The following is a 20,601-nucleotide window of genomic DNA, read 5'->3' as shown; positions in this document are numbered from 1 at the left end:
TTGCCGAAGAGGGTGCTCCCTGCTTTCACCCACCACTAAGAGCTAAACAACCACAACGCTTGGGTTCCAGGAAACCTCTTCCAAACCGCCACATACTTCTGCCCCACCCCGTTGCCGGGGAGGCTCTCGGGCAGGCCTGAGGGAGGGGGACCCAGAGAGAGAGAGTTTGCGTGTTCCTTTGAGGCCGACACCTAATCACTGTCCCTCTTCACATGAAAAATGGGGAAAACACTAGCTAACTGTTGTTTAGTGACCCCAGCCCCCACCCCTTTAAAATAAACACTCTTTTCAATTAGGAAGATTTGTCACCGGGGACAGTAATTCCGTGTCCTACCAAAACAAACACAGTTGTAATTAGTTTTATCCAGGAAGAAAATTAACTCTGTTTATCTTAACATAATTAATCATTGACCCTTTCTGTCCGGGCAGCTTGGGGGAGGGTGTGGGAGTGGGGGGGTTGTGATCTACAGCGAAGGGGCATTCCGGGACCCATCTATCTCTCCTCTTGGTTACACAGCTGTCCGCATGAGTTATTTGAAATAATATTCCCAGCCAAGAGTTATGGAGCTGCCTCAGAGCTAGGCTTGGAGAAACACTAAATAAGGGTACGATTTTTATGGGTTTTAGTCTGCCGAAAGTTTTAGATGAGTGTGTATCTGATGGGCATTAAAGTAGGCTGTGGGCCTGGGGATTTGCTTGGCTTCTGTTGTGCCTTTCACCGTGACCTCCACGAGTCCTGGGGACAAGAAAGGGGCTGCAGGCAGAGGACGTGGCTGCTGTGAGAAGGGTAGGAGCTTCGGGGTTAGATGGATTTGGGTTCTGGTTCTGACTCTGACATCCTCTAGCTGCATGACCTGGGGCAGGATACCTTTCCAAATCACAGTCATCTCTGAGATTAAAAAGAATTGGGGTGGGTTGGGGATCAGGATTAGTAATCCATACCCTCAGGTATTTTATCAGGATTAAAAGTGAGGTATGTCAAGTCCCTAGCATAGTGCCTGGTACCTAGTAGTTTTTCAATAAACTCTGGGAGGTTTTACTATTCTTGCACAAACTGACAAGGACCCGTGGGAGAAAGAACAGATTGAAGGCCTTCTCTCTTTATTTTAATAGTTCCTACAGCTCACAGAGACCGGCTGTGTGCCAGGCTCTGCATTAGACCCTGGAAATAGAAAGAGGGTTTAATTGTGACCCCTGTCCTCGTGGAGCTCACAGCTCACTCGGAGAGAGAGACATGCCCAAACATTCTCAATCTGTTACCTCATATGCTAAGCCGGAGACATGGGAGTGAGACCTTGTGGTCAAGTGCAAGCAGAGACTGAAGAGAATCCGATGTCACTGGCTCTGGACCATACGGATGATGTATCATACCTCTCCTCATCCTCACGATAACTCTAAAAATAAGAGGGACCCAGGGACAGGGTAACTGAGGCACACAGATGTGAAGTCATTAGGCTGCATAGCTAGAAAGTGGCACAGCTGGGAAGTGAACTGGGTTTGTCTGCCATTGAACCCTGTGCTTTTTGCCAGGTTCACCTCGGAGACCTTGGCTGAGTTTTAGTGGCTGTTGTCTTGCCCCAAGACCCCGGGTCAGGGGCATTAAAGCAGTCTGCTCTCCAGGGCTGGTAGGCATCAGGAGTCCCCCCAGTTAACATTGCAGCTTCTTAGGCCTTACTCCAGGTTCTTCCAAATAAAAATCTATTGCAGGGGGATTATTTCAAACAACTATTTGGGGTGACTTTTGTGTGCTAACAGCTGTCAGTCATCAAATCTACCTTTGCTCGTGATATGGAAATGGTTACTCCCAGAGAAGTGCTTGGGCTCGGGGAGCTTGTCTTCCAGATAAGGGGACAAGAGAACTGTGAGAACAAGGAACCCTCTGTCCGGAGAGGAGAGAGACACCGAGAGAAGGTGAGATGAGCCAGGTCCCCTCGAGAGTGGCCGAATGAGTTCACACTGGGGTACTGTCTCCAGCAGCAGCCGGACAGAGAGATGGATGTTAACCTTCTTTGAGCACTAGGCTTCTCCCTTTACACGGGCCTGTGACAGGGGGCTTCCCGAGCAGCCAAGAACTGCGCAGGTCATTTCTTGAAGCTGGACACAGCTTGAGCCATGAAGGTGGAGGCAGCACCTTCTGCCCATCACAGATGGGAGCAAGGCCACCATTATTGATGTACGTGTTGCCGGCAGGATGTGGGGCAGAGACAAGTTCATGTCTGATGCTGCAAAAGACTCCTGGGAAGAATGTCGATTCTGAGGGCACTGAGGCCGGTTTTCCTGGGCTATGGTGATGCATGACTCTGCAAGGGTGGGCACCCAGGTGGCAGGAGACCCCACACACCCTGACAAGTAACACAGGCTGACCAGGTCGGCAGAACGGTATGCTGTGGCTCACTCTGCCAGGGCCAAGCTGTGTGAACTTGGAAAACCATCTTCCCTTGTTAGTGCTTCGGTTTTCTCATCTGTGTAATGAGAAAAACAGTATCTGTCTTGCCAGACTTTTATGAGGATTAAATGACTACATTATACACATTATCTCATCTTTACAGCAACCCTGGAAATAGAGATATAATTGTTCTCAAATTTGCAGTGGAGTGAGAGTGGGGAGTGGTGGTGGTTCAAGTGACTTGCTCAAGGTTATGTTGGATTTTTAGTGTTAGAGCCAATATTTAAAACCAGGGCTGTCTGATTCTAGAAACTTTGCTTTTACCATATTCTTAGTGCCTCTTCTCTAGGAATGAATGAATGAATGAATGAATTCCCTTACACATAGTCATCCAACCTGTGTAGTTTTTCTGACAACCTTAATTGCCTCCTTTGGAAGCTAGATTTAGCCCTCCTGTGAATTCCTTCTATAGTGCATGCACTCGCCGGCTTGGCTGATGTATACTGCTGTCATCACAGGGGATCTCTAATTGCTGACAGTGCCAGAGGCTGTGTGGTCCAGTGGTTTCAGGCACAAGCTCTGGAGTCAGACAAACTGCGGTTACACAGGAAATCCTTGGACTGAAGCTCTCTCAGTGAGGCAGATGTTGTCTGATGATGGGGTTCCCCAGGATCCCAGGTTTTGGGGGAGCACACAGGTAGGCCAAGAAGGAACTAGAAACCTTCCAAAGAACTGCCTTGCACCCTCCCCCGAGGGGCTGCAGCCAAAAGATAAGGAGCCATATCTTTGGCGCCCAAAATGGAGCCTGAATTTTGTGGGAAAAGAAGAGAGGAGGATCTCACAGAAATGTTTTTATAATTTAAAACTTTCAGTTAGAACTTTATATGTAGGATCTAATCAGCAGGAACTCCAGATGGGACTCATTTTTCTCATTGCTTCTCTGAGTAGCTGCTTCCTGGGGGCCATCTTCAGTCCCACACACATTCGCTGAGAATGTGCTAAGTGCCAGGCTTTTGTAGGCACAGGGATGAATCCCCATGCTTAAGGAGGTTTTTCAGTTCTGCAGCTAGATTGTGTGTGTGTGTGTGTGTGTGTGTGTGTGTGTGTGTGTGTGTGTGTTGGGAAGGAGGGAGAAAGAAAGGAAAGGACTGATGCATCCACGTAAAAGGTATGTTCTCCTTTTCAGCCTGGGGAGGAGCCAGTGGCTCCACCTGCAGGACCAGCTCTGGTTGTGCAGGGCTCAGTGCAAAGATGACTTTTCATTTTGGAGCTGGATTGTATTTGCCCAGAAAAGAATCTAAGAATTGGAATTTTTCAATAAAAGGTTTTTGAGGCCAAGAGAGCTGAGCTCTGTGGGTGCTGGTGAGAAGATAGACACCCATCTGTGTGCTGGGGAGGGAGAAGGGGAGGAGGGGACACAGGGGACACAGAGGAAAGGGCTGGTTGTATTGGTCTGGCTTTATGTCCAAGTCCCCAGCTAGAAACATCAATTTTTAAGGAGCTCAGTCTTTTGCAGAATTCATATGAGGACAATCTGAGAACCAGGGAAAGCCCTGGGTGGACAGGAAGGGGAAGGCTGACTGGTTGCTCCAAGGTGTATGCAGTCTGGCCAGCAGTGGCGTGTGAGCGGTCCATTGCCCTTGAGCCTGGTCAGAACACAATGAAACCAGTCATCTTCCTGGGTGGGAACCACAAGTTGGGGGAGGTTTTACCAGGATGGGGAGGGACTTGTTGGTTAAAGGCTGACAGAGAGAAGACTCTGAGGGGCTGTATCTCTGACTCCAAATCTCTGAAAGGCCCAAGGAAGAAGCTCCGGTGGGGAACTGAGCTTTAGCTGAAAACGGAGACAGCCATCCTACCAATGGAAGCAGCAAATTCCAAACCTGGGAGTGTCCCCCGGAGTCTGGAAGCCGAGGACTGCTCCCCAGTGGGGCTGGGCAGTCAGGGAGGGGCGGGGGGCAGGGCTGCGATGCCCCAGATCCCCTGACTAATTATCTGGTGGAGGGATTGGTGACAAACAGGGCCCTTTGAGGCATTGTTCCTCTTGTAATTGGAGAATATAAAGTTTATAGTTTCCAGTTTACAGGACAGTCCTTCAGGGAAGGCTACAAAGTGGATTCCTGCCCACCGCGGAGTTGTAGATACTCGGCGGCTCCGGCTCTCCCTGCGTGATTCGGCTTTTCGGGGAAAGGAACAAAGAATAGGATAGTTTCTTAGTCCACCGGGGCTGCTGGAACAAAATATCACAGAGTGGGTAGCATATAAAAACAAAAATGTATTTCTCTCCGTTCTGGAGGCTGGACGTCCGAGATCCAGGCGCCAGCAGTCAGTGTCTGGTGGGGGCTGCTTCCTGGTGCAGAGAGGGCTGTCTTCTCTCCGTGTCCTCAGGGGGTAGAAGGAGGAAGGGAGCTCTCTGGGGTCTCTTTCATAAGAGCACCAGTCTCATCACAAGGGGTCTACCCTCATGACTTCATCACCTTCCACAGGCCCTACCACCATCACATTGGAGGTAAGGATCTTAACATACGAGTTTTGGGAGACAAACATTTAATCCACAGCAGAGGATGAAAGGCTGGGAGAGAAAAGGCAGGGAGAGATTTTTTTTTTCATCACGTGCATGCATGAGAGAGAGAGAGTGACAGAGGTAGACAGACAGGAAGGAAGAGAGATGAGAAGCATCAATTCATAGTTGCGTCACTTTAGTTATTCATTGATTGTTTTTCATAGGTGTCTTGACTGGGGGGCTCAAGCTGAGCCAGTGACCCCTTGCTGAAGCCAGCGACCTTGGGCTCAAGCCAGTGACCATTGGATCATTCTGATGATCCCATGTTCAAGCCAGTGACTTTGGGGTTCTGCACCTGGGACCTCAGAGTTTCAAGTTGATGCTTTATCCACTGTGCCACCACCAGTCAGGCAAGCAAGGGAATATTTTATTTGAAGATGGCATTTACTATTACTTGATCACATTTAATCCTGTACAACCCTCTAGGATTTTATTTTTTCAGATGAAGGCCTGAGATGCACTAGCAACCAGTAAGGCCCATGGGACACCTGGCTGTGAAGCCCGCTCCCTTTTGGGTAGCCCACTGCCTTTCTTATGGTGGGTAGCAGAGCGCCTCACTCCTGGGAGTTCGTCAGAGGTCATTTCTTAAAGATCTCCCCTTCCACTGGACTGCTTGCCTCCTGCTATATGTATGCCTTCCATTTGATTTGCCTAACTTGTGGGTCTATGCAAAGAACAGTGGGGCCCTTGGCTCCCTCTTGTGGCTGGATCAGCCAGGAGCTGTTGCTTACAGGAACGCTAGGACAGTCACTTCAATCAATGCAAAAGGACTAGCCACCCAGAAGGTGGGAGCATAGTCCAACAATGGAGATTTCTGGCACATAGTAGGTACTCTGTACAAATCTGACGAATCACTGAATGAAACAGAGACATGGAGGCAGAGGTGGCCGTGTGGGGAGAGGGAACCAAACCAAAGAGTTGCTGAGGCAGGGCAGCCAGCCTGGAAGCGTGCCAACTGGGCAGAGCCCGTGGCTCCAGTCACAGCTCTCCCCGCCACCCCTGGGAGTGTCGCACCAGCCACCTCCACTGCAAGGCCTCAACCTCGCCTGCATAATCAGGAGGCTGATTTATATCCACGGCATTCATCCTAGGCTGTGCATATTAATCACCAGGGAAGCTTTAAAATATCCTGATAACTGGGCCCTCTCCCTAGAGATTCTGACTTAATAGGTCTGGGGTGGAGCCTGTGCATTGCTGTTCTGTTAACTCGCCCCAGGTGATCACATATGCTGCCAAGGCTGGGGAAGCATGGGCTATTTTCTGGGCCCCGCAAGTTCCCATTGCCTGCCATTCCCAGATTATTTTTGAGGAATTTCCCTAAATTGCATCCCATGGTAGTAGATGATGTTATAGCATCATTAGGACAACGGGCTGATATTTGTCACCAATAAACTTAGAGATAAATCTGGCTGTTTGTATTTATAAGGTAATCCCAGCAATAGGCCAGGGGAATACGATTTATTTCCCATGCCTCTGATGTAATTAAGTGTGCATTATAATGAAACCTGCCCTATCGGGATGCAAATTAGTAGTGGCAGTTTATCGTCCAATTGCCAGTTTTGTTGAGGTTGCCATTCTGCGGTTTCAAGTCCTTAAAAGTGTATTATCCATGTAGCAAGCCCAGGAAGTCCTCGGGGAGGGAACATGCAACACACTCAAGAGATAATTCGAGGCCTCTGGACTTTGTCACATCCACAAGAACTATTACTTCATTCTCTCCCCTGCTTGTTCTGCCTCCATTCTGCACTGAACTGTGCAAGAAACATAACACTGGTAGGGGGAGAAAAAAGAGAAAACAAAACCATCTGCCGCTTGGGCAGCCTTCTTTAGATACGCCACTTACAGCAAGTTGTTCTTGTTAGAAATGTTCAAAGGCAAGCATTATTTTGAGGCATTTCTTGAATGTCTCCCTGCTAGGGAAAACCAAGCACCGAAGGGGAGAAGTATGTGAGGAATATTTTAGAATTCTGAGCCCTGTCTGTGTCTGGCAGCCTGGTCCGGGCCCCCTGCCTTGCAGTCTCTCCCTCCACCCTAAGGGGGCTCTGGCCTAGCCACTGAGTGAGCATTCGCAGAGAGGCTGCTAACGGGACCCAGATGAGGCTGCTGCCAGATGACACAACTCTGGCTTGGATTAGCAAGAAACCATGTGGAACAGTATCAGTAATAAGAACCGCTATTGATTGAGTGCTACCATATTCCAGATGCAATGCTTGAATGGCCCCCTTCTCCGGTCTGAGGCATAAAAAAAAAATGGTTACAAGGCTTTTACTTCTCATTTAATTGTTTAAGGCCTACTTGCTTATAATAGCTACCTTCTTTGTCTTTTCCAAGAACATCCTATAGTTAAAGCAGTGGTAGTCAACCTGGTCCCGTACCGCTCACTAGTGGGCATTCCAGCTTTCATGGTGGGTGGTAGCGGAGCAACCAAAGTATAAATAAAAAGATAGATTTAACTATAGTAAGTTGTTTTATAAAGATTTATTCTGCCAAACTTAGCAAAAATCTGACATAAAGTACTTGGTAAGTAATTATTATTATATGCTTTAACTTGCTGTAACTCTGCTTTATAAATTTTATAAAGTAACTTCCCTATTTTATAAATCACCATTACTGTGGAACCGGTGGGTGGTTAGAAAATTTTACTGCTAACAGAGATACAAAAGTGGGCGGTAGGTATAAAAAGGTTGACTCCCCCTGAGTTAAAGCCTTCGCTGATGCTTCCAAGTGCCTTCCCTCTATCAGAGAAATCTTAATCTTGTTGATTCTCAGAAGGGAAGAGACTGGCTTTAATCCCTTTTCTTAGAGATTCCTCAACCCTGTGCAAATTTAGTCCCCTTTGCAAAGTAGCCAGATTTTGGGAGGGTTTGCAAAGGACAATCTTTTTAGACCTCAAAGAATCCTATTACACCTTGTCCACATCCCAGTGTGTATTTTGTGGTCTTTTGTTTGTATTAACTAAGAGGTGCGCAACTGAAGTGTTCAGAGAGAAATCAAAGGTCGACTTCTAGGTGACCAAACTTACAGTGTTTGTCAGACAGAAGCCTCTGGCAGCTTCTCGTGATGAAAAAATTTGAACTGATGTCTCACTGGGCAGTCTATATGTGTGTGTTCCTAATTTAATCCTTGCAACAATTCTGTAAGGTAGATGAGTTAATCTTATAAGTTATTATTATCAGAATAATGGTAAGAGCTAATATTTTCTCAGCACCTTCTTGGTTTCAGAAATCAAGCTAGATCGTGTATAGGTCATAAATACTCTTGCTGATCCTTACCATAAGACCGCGAGGTAGGTATTATTACTCCATTTAAGAAACTAAGAAATTGTCTGACCAAGCAATGGCACAGTGGATAGAGCATTGACCTGGCAAACTGAGGTCCCAGGTTCAAAACCCCAAGGTCACCGGCTTGAACGCAGGCTCACCAGCTTGAGTGTGGAGTCACTAACTTGAGCATGGGATCATAGACATGACCCCATGGTCACTGGCTTGAGCCCAAAAATTGCTGGCTTGAGTCCAAAGGTCGCTGGCTTGAAGTCCAAGCTCACTGGCTTGAGCCCAAGCTTGCTGGCCTGAGCAAGGGGTCACAGGCTTGGCTGGAGCCCCCCAGTCAAGGAACATATGAGAAAGCAATCAATGAACAACTAAAAATTGCCACAACTACAAGTTGATGCTTCACATCTCTTTCCTGTCTGGCTCTCTCTCTCTCTCTCTCTCTCTCTCTCTCTCTCTCTCTCGCTTAAAAACAAACAAACAACTAAACAACTAGAAAATGAAGTCTCAGAGAAGTAATTAGCCCAAGGTTCAGTAGTTTGCACATTCCAGAAGTGACAGAGCTAGGATTCAGTAATGCATTTTGCTGACTCCCAAAACCTATGATTTGCATTATATAGTGACCTGCCGGTAAATGTCCACTTGTCCTGGAGATGGTGCTCTTCTAAAGGATCCTGTCCTAGCAAGGGCAGGGCACATTTCAGAGATGTTGTGCAAGGTATTCCCATTGAGAGAAGGAGGGGACTGCACAATGTCCCCTCCAGCCCAAAGACGGACTCGTCATGAATCAGCAGATAGTCCCATTGCTGAGTGCACTCTGGCAGAAAGACTATGTTAAAAAATGTTTGTTGGCCAAGTGCTGACTGCCTACCCTGAGACTGATACATATATCATGTCTATGTTCTGTGCAAGTTAATGCCTATCATTTTATCTTGAATATACAAGCTCAATAAAATGCATTCAGTTAATTTAAAAATTGTTAAGGATAGACAGTGCTCTATGAACTGATTAAAGGATAAATAAAATATACTAGGAACTATCAGGGAAGGGGAGGTTACTGTGGTCTGAGGTGGTCAAGGAAGGTAGAGGCAGATTTTGACCCAGATGTAAAAAAAAACTTGCTTATTGCACTCGTTGACAATAGTAGAAATGTCCACTAGGCTCTGATAATTACTGGTCTCTGGGAACAAATTTCAGTGGCCCCTTTTGCATGAACAGCCTTTAAAAACGCTGCAGTAAAAACAAAACAAAAAAAATAAGACAAAACAAAATCTCATGAATATGGACAACAGTGTGGAGATTTCTGGGGGCAGGGTAGAAGAGGGTATAGGGGTGATAAATAGTGATGAATTGACTTTGGGGGGGATGAACACACAATATGTTGTACAGAGATGTAGAATTGGGCATCTGAAACCTGTTTAATTAACCAGTATCACCCCAATACAATTATAAATAAATAAGTTGCAGTACTAGTCTTACCTCTAGATGGCACTCATGTACTTTTATAGCCTTTACCACTTAGCTTTTGAAAGAATTCAGCCAGTGGTTCTGTCCAACGTCTATCCAACTACATTGTGGTTTTCACAGTGTCCACTAGTGGTCAATAAAATATCAGAGTACAAACACATCTTTATTTCATTTATTATTAATTTGGTCATGTACACCTCCTCTCAGCCTAAAATGGATTTGAGGCTAAACAGTCTGGCATCTTGTGTTATACATATTTGGGGCAGATGTAGCAGGTGCCCTTGAGACAGTCTTTCTGATGCCACAGCAATTTCCCACCTCTCTGTATACTTGCAGAGGGCCGGGTCTTGGGCTAGATGTCTCTGTAGGAACAAGATCCTGGCAGAGCACTGCCCTGGGGTAAAATACTTGTTTTGTCTCAGATGAGAAGCAGAGAAATTATGTCTTTTTAAATTCTGTATATATTACCCCTTGCTTGCTCTTATCTATCCTACTCTTTTGAAACACAGATTGGTGACAAGATGAAGGTATAAGGTATGCAGAGTCAATATCAAATCATAAGCATTGTGTTTGGAAAGATCATGAGAAATAGTGAACCCGCAGTGTGCCAAGGAGATAGAATAAACAACAAACTAGGAATATACAAGCTGGAGGTGAGGAGGCAGCTTATGACAAACCAAAACAGTTGTTTGAAGCAGTCTAGGATCTGGGCACACCTGGTTGGATGAAGATGAACATCTCCTTTAGTCTAGCTGCCTAATGGGAAAGAGTAAACATGTGGTAACACCTTTTGGAATGCCAATATTTTTAAACACATAGTGCCTGCCATTCAGTAAATTATTACCAGAAATATGTAGAAAAGGATTTTAGATTAAAAAAAAAGAGAAAAGGCAAATATTAGAAATTGAACCACAGATGATTCAGATATTGCAGTTAGCAAAGATTTTTAAATAATTATGATTAATATGTTTTTAAAAGAGAGTGGGAAAGGTGGTTAAAATAGCTGACTGGACAGAAAATCCAATAGAGAATTGGAGTTTATGAAAAGAATTAAATTGGGATTTTAAAACTGAATAAAAACCTTATATGAAATTAAAAACTCAAGGATGGGATAAGAGTTCATTAAGCACAACAAAGGACCATAAGGACAAGGAAATAGAAAGCATCCAAACTGAAGCACAGAGAGATAAAGAATTCAAAACATAGTGGAATGTAAGAGACATGAGAGTTGAGTCATAGTGTTAGGGATAATAATTGTCTAATCATTGTCACCAAGGAGAGGAACAAGAGAATGGGGAAGACGAAATATGTTTGTTTGGCTTCTTTTACTCAGCATTGTTGTTTTGAGGTTCATCCATGTTGCTTTATGTTTCAATAGTTTGATTACTGAGTAGTATACCATTGTATGCCTACACCATGGTTTATCTATTGACCTGTTGATGGGTATTTGGGTTATTTCCACTTTTTCACTATGACAAGTAAAACTGATATAAATATTTTATTATGTAAATCTCTGTATAAAATGGAAAGGCAAAAGCAGGACCATACTTTCTCTGGAGGCTCTAGGGAGAATCTAGGATATAAGTACAGCACTATTCAGAATTTTTAACCCATATCCCCTTGGGAAACAACTTTATCAAACTAGAGTACAGAGCTGATGTGCAGTTCCTTTTGCATTTGGACTTAAGACTCCATTTACTTCCAAAGTTACTCAGGTCAGTCCCTTTCCTCCCCTTTAGTGAGTTTGTTTCATACATTTGTAAGAGGTAGATTCTCTTGTCACAATCTGCATTCCTTCCCTGGATCATCTGACCTTCCAAATATTTTTTAAATTTGCATGCATTAAAGTTTACTATTTGTGTTGTAAATTTCTATGGGTTTTGACAAGTGCATAATGCCCTGTATCCACCATTAAAATATCATACAGAATCGTTAATATGCTCTTAAAAGCCCTCTGTGCTTTGCACATATCCTTCTTTTCTTCCCTTTCAACTCTGGTAGCTACTGATTATTTTACTGTTAGTATAGTTTTTCCCTTTCTAGAATGACAAATAATTGAAACCATACAGTGGGTAGATTTTTCAGACTGGTTTCTTTCACTTAGAAATATATTCAAAGTTTTTTTCATGTCTTTTCATGGCTTAAGAGTTCATTTTCTTTCATTACTGAATAGTTTTCCATTTTGTAGATGTATCACCATTTATTCTTCCATTCACTTACTGAGGAGCGTCTTGTTTGCTTCAGTTTTGGCAATTATGAATAAAGCTGCTACAAACATTCACATGCAAGTTTTTGTGTAGACATATTTTCAAATCAATTAGACAAATATCTAGGAGTGGAATTGCTAGATTGTCTGATAAGACTATGTTTAGGTTTTATAAGAAGCTTCCCAACTGTCTTCCAAAATGGTTGTACCATTTTGCATTCTCACTAGCAATGAATGAGATTTCCTCTTGCTCCATGTCCTCCCCAGCATGTGATATTGTCAATTTTGGGGGGTTTAGCCATTCTAATAGCTATGTTATGGATTCTCATTACTTTAACTTGTAATTCCTTAATGACAAATTAGTATCTTTTCATATGCTTATTTGCCATGTGTATATATTTTTTAATGAGGTGTCCAGATCTTTTGCCTATTTTTAATTGGGTGGTTGTTTTCTATTTTTCGTTTTAATTTTTCAATACAAGTCCTTTAACAGATATATACGGTCTACTGGAAAGTTCTGTTCGTTTTTTGAAATAAAACAAAATACAAAATTTTTTTACCGTCAATAAACTTTATTAAATAATATAATTGCCATTATTATTAGTGATTTCTTACCAGCGTGAGGGCAATTTGTATATCCCATTTTTGAAAAATGTTTTATCTTTTGATGTGAAAACTGAACCAGTGCTTGTTTGATATCTTCTTTATTTTTGAATTTTTTGCCCTTCAAAAAATTTTGTAAGGACAAAAACAAGTGATAGTCGAAGGGTGCTAAGTCCAGGGAATATGGTAGATGTGACAGAATTTCCCAGCCTAGTTCTGCAATTTTTTGATAAGTACCCAAAGCAGCATGTGGCCTGGCATTATCATGATGCAGTATGATGTTCTTTCTATTGAACATCGCCGGCCTCTTTTCTTGGACTGCTGTCTTTAAATTATCCAGTTGCTAACAATACTTCTCCGAATTGAGCTTTTTGTTCAGTTTTAAAAGCTCATAATGTATTGGTCCTCGAATGTCCCACCATATACACAACATTCTCTTATTCAGAGTCAAATTTGGATTAGAGGTGGAAGGGCTAGGTTTTCCGGGTTCACAATATGCCCTTTTCTTTACGATGTTTTCGTAAGTAATCCACTTTTCATCCCCAGTTATCATCTGGTTCAAGAAAGGCTCGATTTTGTTCCGAGCAAGCAGAGATGTGCATATGACTACTCGATCATCCAAATTCTTCTGACTTAATTCATGTGGCACCCATCTTGAATATTTCCACACTAATCCTATCTTCCAAATATGGTCCGAAATGGTTTGTTGAGCTGAATTAAGCCTTTCTGCGATCTCCGATGTTGTCAGAAAAGGATCTTGCTCCAACATGGTCTTAACAACATCATCATTGATCAAAGATGGTTGCCCAGAACGTGGCTTATCAGAAAGGTCAAAATCACCTGTTTCAAATTTTTCGAACCATTTTCTGCATGTCCTATCAGAAACTGTACCTTCACCAAACACTTTCAATAAATTTCTACATGCTTCTGTAGCATTTCTTCCTTGTTGAAATTTGTATACAATACAGTGGCGTAAATGAACTTTATCAGTAGCTATGGGTACACTATGGCTTCACACATAAGACTAACGTGAATCAACTTTGTTTTAGTTAATTTGCTACGTCAGTATGTATACATTAAGTGATAAAAATAGAGAGGCACACATGCGCCAAATAAACATGTGCTTACGTGTCGAAACTTGTTGTTATAGAAACAGATAGAACTTTCTGGTAGATCTTATATGTTTTTCAAATATTTCTTTCACTCGTGATTTTTCTTTTATTCTCTTAACAGTGTCTGTTGCATAGAAGTTTTAAATTTTAATCAACCTTAACTTACCAATTTTTTTCATGAATCATGCTTTTGACATTGTATTTAAAAACTCACTGCTAAACTTGAGGTCCCATAAGATTTTTCTTATTTTGTTTTTCTAGAAGTTTTATAATATTGTCTAAATTTTATATAATTTATACAATATTATAAAACTTTTATTTAGGTCTATGATTTACTTTGAGTTAATTTTTTGAAAAGTGAAAGGTCTGTGTATAAGTTTTTCTGTTTCATTTTTAAAAATTTACATAGATATCCAATTGTTCCAACACCACTGGTTAAAAAAAAAAAAAAGATTATCCTTTCTCCACTGAATTGCTTTTACCTCCTTGTCAATGATCAGTTGACTATATTTGTATGAATCTATTTCTAGGTCTCTATTCTTTTCAGTTGCTGTGTTAATTTTAAAGTATTCTTTCACTAATACCATGTTGTCTTAATTACAGTAGTCTTATAGTAAGTCTTGAAGTCAGGTGGTGTCAGTCCTCTGACTCTGTCCTTTGTTACTGTGTTGCAATTCTCTGTCTTCTGACTGGTTAGATAAACTTTATAGTCAGTTTATTAGTATCTACAAGATAGCTGGGTGAAATTTTGACTGGGATTATGATTAATCTATAGATTAAGTGGGGAAAGAATTGAAATTTTAACATCATTGAATCCTTTTATCTATAAACATAAAATGTTTTAATTTATTTAGATCTGTGATTGCTTTCATCAGAGTTTTGTAGTTTTTTGCATATAGGTCTTACAAACAAATATTTTGTTAGATTTATATCTAAACATTCATTTTTTTGAAATGATTTAAATGGTATTGTGTTTTCAATTTCAAATTCTAAATTCTATTTGTTTTTTATTGGTCTATAGGAAAACAATCGACTTTTGTTCATTAATCTTGTGTCTCATGACCTTGCAATGATCTTTTTTTTTTAGTTCCAGGAATATGTCAATTATTTAGAATTTGTACATAGACATTGATGTCATCTGCAAACAAAGACAGTTTTATTTTTTTCTCCCCAATATATATACCTTTCTTTTCTTTGCTCCTCCCCTCAAAGTCTGATTGAATTAGTTATCACTTCAGTATCATGTTGAATATAGTGATGAGAGGAATATCCCTGTCTGTTCTTTGATATTTGGGAAAAGCATCCAGGCTTTTACTATTAAATGTGATGTCATCTGTAGTTTTTTTGTAGATTGTTTTATTACAAGTTGAAGAACTTCCCCACTGCATTAGACTTCCATTACAAAGTACCATTAACCATGTTGTTTATAACAACAGAAGTTTATTCTCTCATACTTTTAAAGGATGAAAACCCAAAATAAAGGCAACAGTATGAACCATACTTCATCTCAAGGCATAGGAGTTTACTTTATTACCTTTTTATTTCCATGTGTATTTGCAAGTTTGCATAATAGCAGAGTATTACATTTAAAAAGAAAATGAACAAATGCAATGAATACAAACAAATAGCAAGGTGGTAGATTTAAATCCAACCATATCACTAATCATATTAAATATGCACAGTCTATGCATCTCAATTAAAAGGCAGAGATAGTCAAATACAAAAAAACAGTTATATACTTTCTACAAGAAACCCACTCTAAATAAAAAGGCACAATTAAGTCATCATTAATCAAAGGAAAGCTAAAGTAGCTATATTAATATCAAAAATAGATTTCAGAACATAAGAATATTGCCTGGGATAAAGAAAGTCATTTCATTACTATAAAAGGAACATTCCACTAGGAAACAAAATAGGCAAATTCACATATTTATTTGGAGATTTTAAAATTTCCTTTTTCAATAACTGATTGATAAGTACAAGGTGTTCTCGAGTTATGACACAGTGCCATTCTTACCACAGTGATGTAACCCGAATTTTGGTGTAAGTCAAAACACACCCTTCCTTAAGTCAGTTACCTAACACAGTTATAAAATCATAATCTAGAACATAAAAGCACAACTAAGCCACAAAAAAAGGAAAAGGACATAAATATACTGTACTGTAGTAACAAAAAATGAGTGTAAAAAATCCCTTACCTTTATTTCTGTGGTTGGCTTGCACACTGGAAGGGACATTGCAGTGTGGGAGGAGGAATCTGGAGAGGCAGGAGAACCTGAAGAAGGTGCTGGAAATACTGGGTCAGGTGAATCAGGATTGCCTAAGGACATACAGGAGATGCTGCAGATGATTCTACCTGTACTACATGTATTTCATCTCAAGAAGCAGCTGATGTAGAGGGTACAGGATCTGTTGCAGGCCTCTCTACCTTTTTAAAGAATTATCTCAGGCTAGTCTGGAAGGTTGATGACTTCTTCTCTTCCAAAATCTGCCTATAGCATTGCAAGGCATCCATAACAGCTGAAACACTCACATCTCAATTTTTTAAAGTTTTTATAGGAGTGAGCATCATAAACTCAAAATGTTGTATGTTGAGACTGTCATAATATGAGGATCCCCTGTAGTCAGAAAATCAGTAGAAGACTTCAACAACACTATGAGTCACCCTGACCTTGCTCACTTCTATAGAAAATTCCACCCAACAACAGTAGACACGTGGAAGAGCTCCTGCCGTGTCTGCAGATCACAGTCATTCCTGAGAAACTGCAGCCTGCCTATGCCCTCTGACAACTTCTACAGAGCAGTTCTGGTCCATCTATCTTTCTGCAACACTTCTACAGAGCATCTCCAGCCTTCCCACATTGTCATCTGAACTCGGCTGCTTTACAGACCAGAATTGGCCACCCCCTTCTGTCAGTATGTGTGCCAATAACAATGCATGTATTTGTAGTAGTCTTTCCCTCTTCAAAGAGCTGAAAATATTTACCTTGGTTCAGAACACCCTCTCACTCTTTAGTTTCTTTATTTTATATTTGTCTTTAGCCTAGGGCTGTCTTTTGTACTTGCTACTTCCGAACCCCACAGAGTTTATTGAGCAATTTGATCACATTCTACTGTTCTAGGCAATAATAATTTATGTTAAAAATTCCATATTTAAACATCTGGGGTGGCTTTAATCTTGGAACTTGGCCCTGACAAATGTGCCCACAAGAGGGTGGCAATGTATTCAGCTTAAATACTGAATCTACTGCATCCCTTGCAGAAAAGGGGTGACAAATGAGATGTGGGGTGGGCATAGAGAGAAGTCTTTTAAAGAAGACTGACCTAGCTGTCATATGACACTTAACCTTTCCCCATTCCTTATTCTTTGTGCTTGGAAAGTGGACTAAATAGTTTGAGTTCTGAAGTCATCATGATCATGGGGTGATCTTGAGGATAAAAGCCAACTAATTCAGGATGACAGAGCTGAACGAATAAAGCCTTCATTCCTGATGATCTAATGGAGTCACCCCACTACACTTGAACTGTCTCTCAACTTCATGTGATATAAGGGGGAAAAAGTCTGTGTTAGAGAAATACTTGGATGATGAGACTATATTATGAGAGAATGTTAGATTGTTTCTAAAGTGTTATCATTAAAAATTCCGTGATTAACAACTCCCAGCATAACTGTTTGTCCTCAAACCTGCTTCATATTCTGAAGAAATTAGGGGACATAGAGTATAAAAATGTTAAGGCTTTGAGGCCCTGGCCAGTTGGCTCAGTGGTAGAGCATTGGCCTGGCGTGTGGAAGTCCTGGGTTCGATTCCTGGCCAGGGCATACAGGAGAAGCACTCATCTGCTTCTCCACCCTACCCCCTCTCCTTCCTCTCTGTCTCTCTCTTTCCCTCCTGCAGCCAAGGCTCCATTGGAGCAAAAGATGACCCGGGTGCTGGGGATGGCTCTGTGGCCTCTGCCTCAGGCGCTAGAGTGGCTCTGTTCACGACAGAGTGACGCCCCGGATGGGCAGAGCATCGTCCCCTGGTGGGCGTGCCAGTGGATCCCGGTCGGGCGCATGCGGGAGTCTGTCTGACTGCCTCCTCGTTTCCAGCTTCAGAAAAATACAATAAATAAATAAATAAATAAATAAATAAATAAATAATGTTAAGGCTTTGATTTACTTTTTACCATCAATTTTTTTGATGACCAATTTAGATATTTATTTTTATTATTGATGTGCAAAGGCTCTTACATATTGTATTTATTTGGAGATTTCAAAACTCTCTCCTTCAATAATTGACTATTAAGTAGTCAGAAAATCACTAGAGACTTCAGCAACAGTATGAATCAACCTGACCTCATTCACTTTTATGGAGAACTCCACCCAACAACAGTAGTAATGTGAAAGAGCTCTAGCTATTAAGCTGTTAAGAAAAATTAATTTTTGCTACATAAAAAATTACCACAATCTTGGCAATGTAAAATAACATATATTTATTATTTTATAGTTTCTGTAGGTTGGGAATCTGGGCATAGCTTATTTCTAGTCCTCTGTTTCAGAGTCTCTCATGAGGCTCCAATTAAGGTATTAGCCATGATAAGTACTCACTTGAAGGTTTGATGGAGAAGGATCTGCTTCCAAAGTCACTCATATGTTTGTCAGCAGGAATCACATCTTTTGGGCTCTTGGGCTGGTGCCTCCATTCCTAGCTGGCTATTAGCTGAAGGCCACCTTTAGTTCTTTGCCACACGAGCTTTCTCAACATGGCAATTTGCTTCATCAAAGCTAACAGGGGAGAAAGTGCATTAGCAAAATGGAAGTCAGGATCATTTGCAACCAATTAGAGAAGTAAAATGCCCTCAACATTGAGGTAATCTATTGTTTGATAATCTATTAGTTGATAGGCCAGCCTACACTCAATGAGAGGGGTGGATTACACAAGGGAGTTCATGCCAAATGGTAGAGATCATTGGGGGCCAATTTAGAAGTCCATCTCACCACAGAAAAGTACCTTTTCTTTATCACATTCACTGCAGTAATTTTTCTCTCTTTGACAGACTTCTTATCTCATTAGTAGTGTTGGGTACACTGATAGCTTTTTCCTCCTTAGAGTTTCAGTTGTAAAATGTTAAGAAGTATATGGACACAGTGGATAAAGTGTCAACCCAGAACACTGAGGTCACCAGTTCAAAACCCTGAGCTCATTGGCTTTGAGTGTGGGCTTGTCAGCATGGGGTTCCTAGCTTGAGTTGGAGAATCATCTACACAATCCCAAAGCTTGCCAGCTCGAGCCCAAAGGTCACTGGCATGAAAAGTCCAAGGTTGCTGTCTTGAGCAAAGAGACACTGGCACACCCCTGTCAAGGCACGTATGAGAAGCTCCATGTACAACTAAAGTAAAAGCACCTATGAGTTGATGCTTCTCATAATCTCTCCCTTCCTCTCTCTCTCTCTTAAAATTTTTTTTAAAAATGAAAAAAATATATGATAATTTTTAAGATAGAGATTTGGGTCACCATCTGAAGCTATGCCTGCTAGGACCTTTGTATGGTATGTCCATTCTTTCTTCCTTCCAATGATCAATCTTCAAGCTACATGCTTTACGTCTTAGAAATTAATGAAGGAACACCTTTTGCAACTCTGAGGGCTCTTTGTCCATAATTGGCAGTAGTGTACTCTACAGGTAATAAAGCAGTTGTAAACTTGTTCAGTGTATTGTGGGGATCCAGGGCCACCATCTGTCCCCACTCTGCATTGGCCACCATCTAAAGGCTTCACATCAATTTCTGGTATGAGGAGACCCATATAAGAAGTCTAACCCATTTGCCTGGCCTGGCCACTATGAAAGCTAAGGGGTAAGTATCACTTGGTTCACCTAAAACCCACTCACTGCATATTAGTTGGGAAGCTCTCTCATAAATATTATTAAAACATTGATATTCAAAGGCTACACTCTTGTTGCCCATTGGCTAAAATGGAGTTTCTCTGATGAATCACTCTGATTTGAAATGTTATATTTTTGAGCTATCACATTATATTTTTCATTGGGTTTACTGATTTCACAAGGATATTATAACCTTCTGACTTATTACAAAATAGCTTTGTACCCACTTTTGTATCCAGAAAGGCCAATTAACTTTGAGGGTACAAGGTTGACAGATGATTTCTTAACAGAACCTATAAAATCCATAAGTCAGTGGGTAGACATCTATGATATAAAGTGTTGAACAACACACATACATACACAAACACCTATAATAACCTAGACTTCTGTGCCCAGTAAAAATATTCTTCAGAAAAAAATAAGGTAAAATAAAACTTTTTTTTAAGAGTAAAAGCTGCACTAAGACCAACACTAAAGGGATTTATTCAGGCAGAAGGAAAATGATTCCATTTCGAAATACAAAAAGACCGGAAAGAATAAAGAACACAAGACCAGATAAATATGTGGGTAAATGACATTTACTACTTAATAAATGAAATGGATTATATACTAGAATACATATGTATAAATTATATGGATAAAATAATAATGCAAAAGGCAGGAGAAGTTAAATGACATTTAAAAGTTTTATTAGGCCCTGACTGGTTGGTTCAGTGGTAGAGTGTATGGCTTGGCCCGGAGTATGGATGTCCCAGGTTTGAATTCCAGTCAGGGCACACAGGAGAGATGATTGACCATCTGCTTCTCTACCCCTCCTCCTTCTCTCTCTTTCTGTCTCTCTCCCTCCCACTCCTGTAGCCATGGCTCAATTGGTTCAAGCAAGTTAGCTCGGATGCTGAGGATGGCTTCATGCAGCCTCTGCCTCCGGTGCAGAGCATCAGCCCCTAGTGGACTTGCCAGATGGATTCTGGTTGGGGCACATGTGAGAGAGAGTCTGTCTCTCTGCCTCCCCTCTTCTCATGAAAAAAAAAAAAGTTCTGTAGGTCAAGCAGTATTGATAAATGGTAAAAGTAATATTTTGTGTTATGGTAATAAATCAAGGGTAAATGATGTAATCTCAATGATAACTACT

General features: G+C 41.3%; 1 protein-coding gene across 1 annotated transcript in view; it reads left to right on the top strand.

Annotated features, from left to right (window-relative positions):
• The first annotated feature begins 728 nt into the window (after window positions 1-728).
• The window catches only part of LOC136331181 (putative selection and upkeep of intraepithelial T-cells protein 1 homolog), a 96,206-nt gene continuing 76,333 nt past the window's right edge, over window positions 729-20,601 (top strand). The window contains exon 1 of the mRNA XM_066269256.1: window positions 729-787. The gene's annotated coding sequence lies outside the window, so the exon portion shown is untranslated. The remainder of the gene's footprint in view (window positions 788-20,601) is intronic.

This window comes from Saccopteryx bilineata, chromosome 3 (genome assembly GCF_036850765.1).
Source record: "Saccopteryx bilineata isolate mSacBil1 chromosome 3, mSacBil1_pri_phased_curated, whole genome shotgun sequence".
Lineage (NCBI taxonomy): Eukaryota > Metazoa > Chordata > Mammalia > Chiroptera > Emballonuridae > Saccopteryx > Saccopteryx bilineata.
This window is presented reverse-complemented; position numbering and strand designations above follow the sequence as displayed.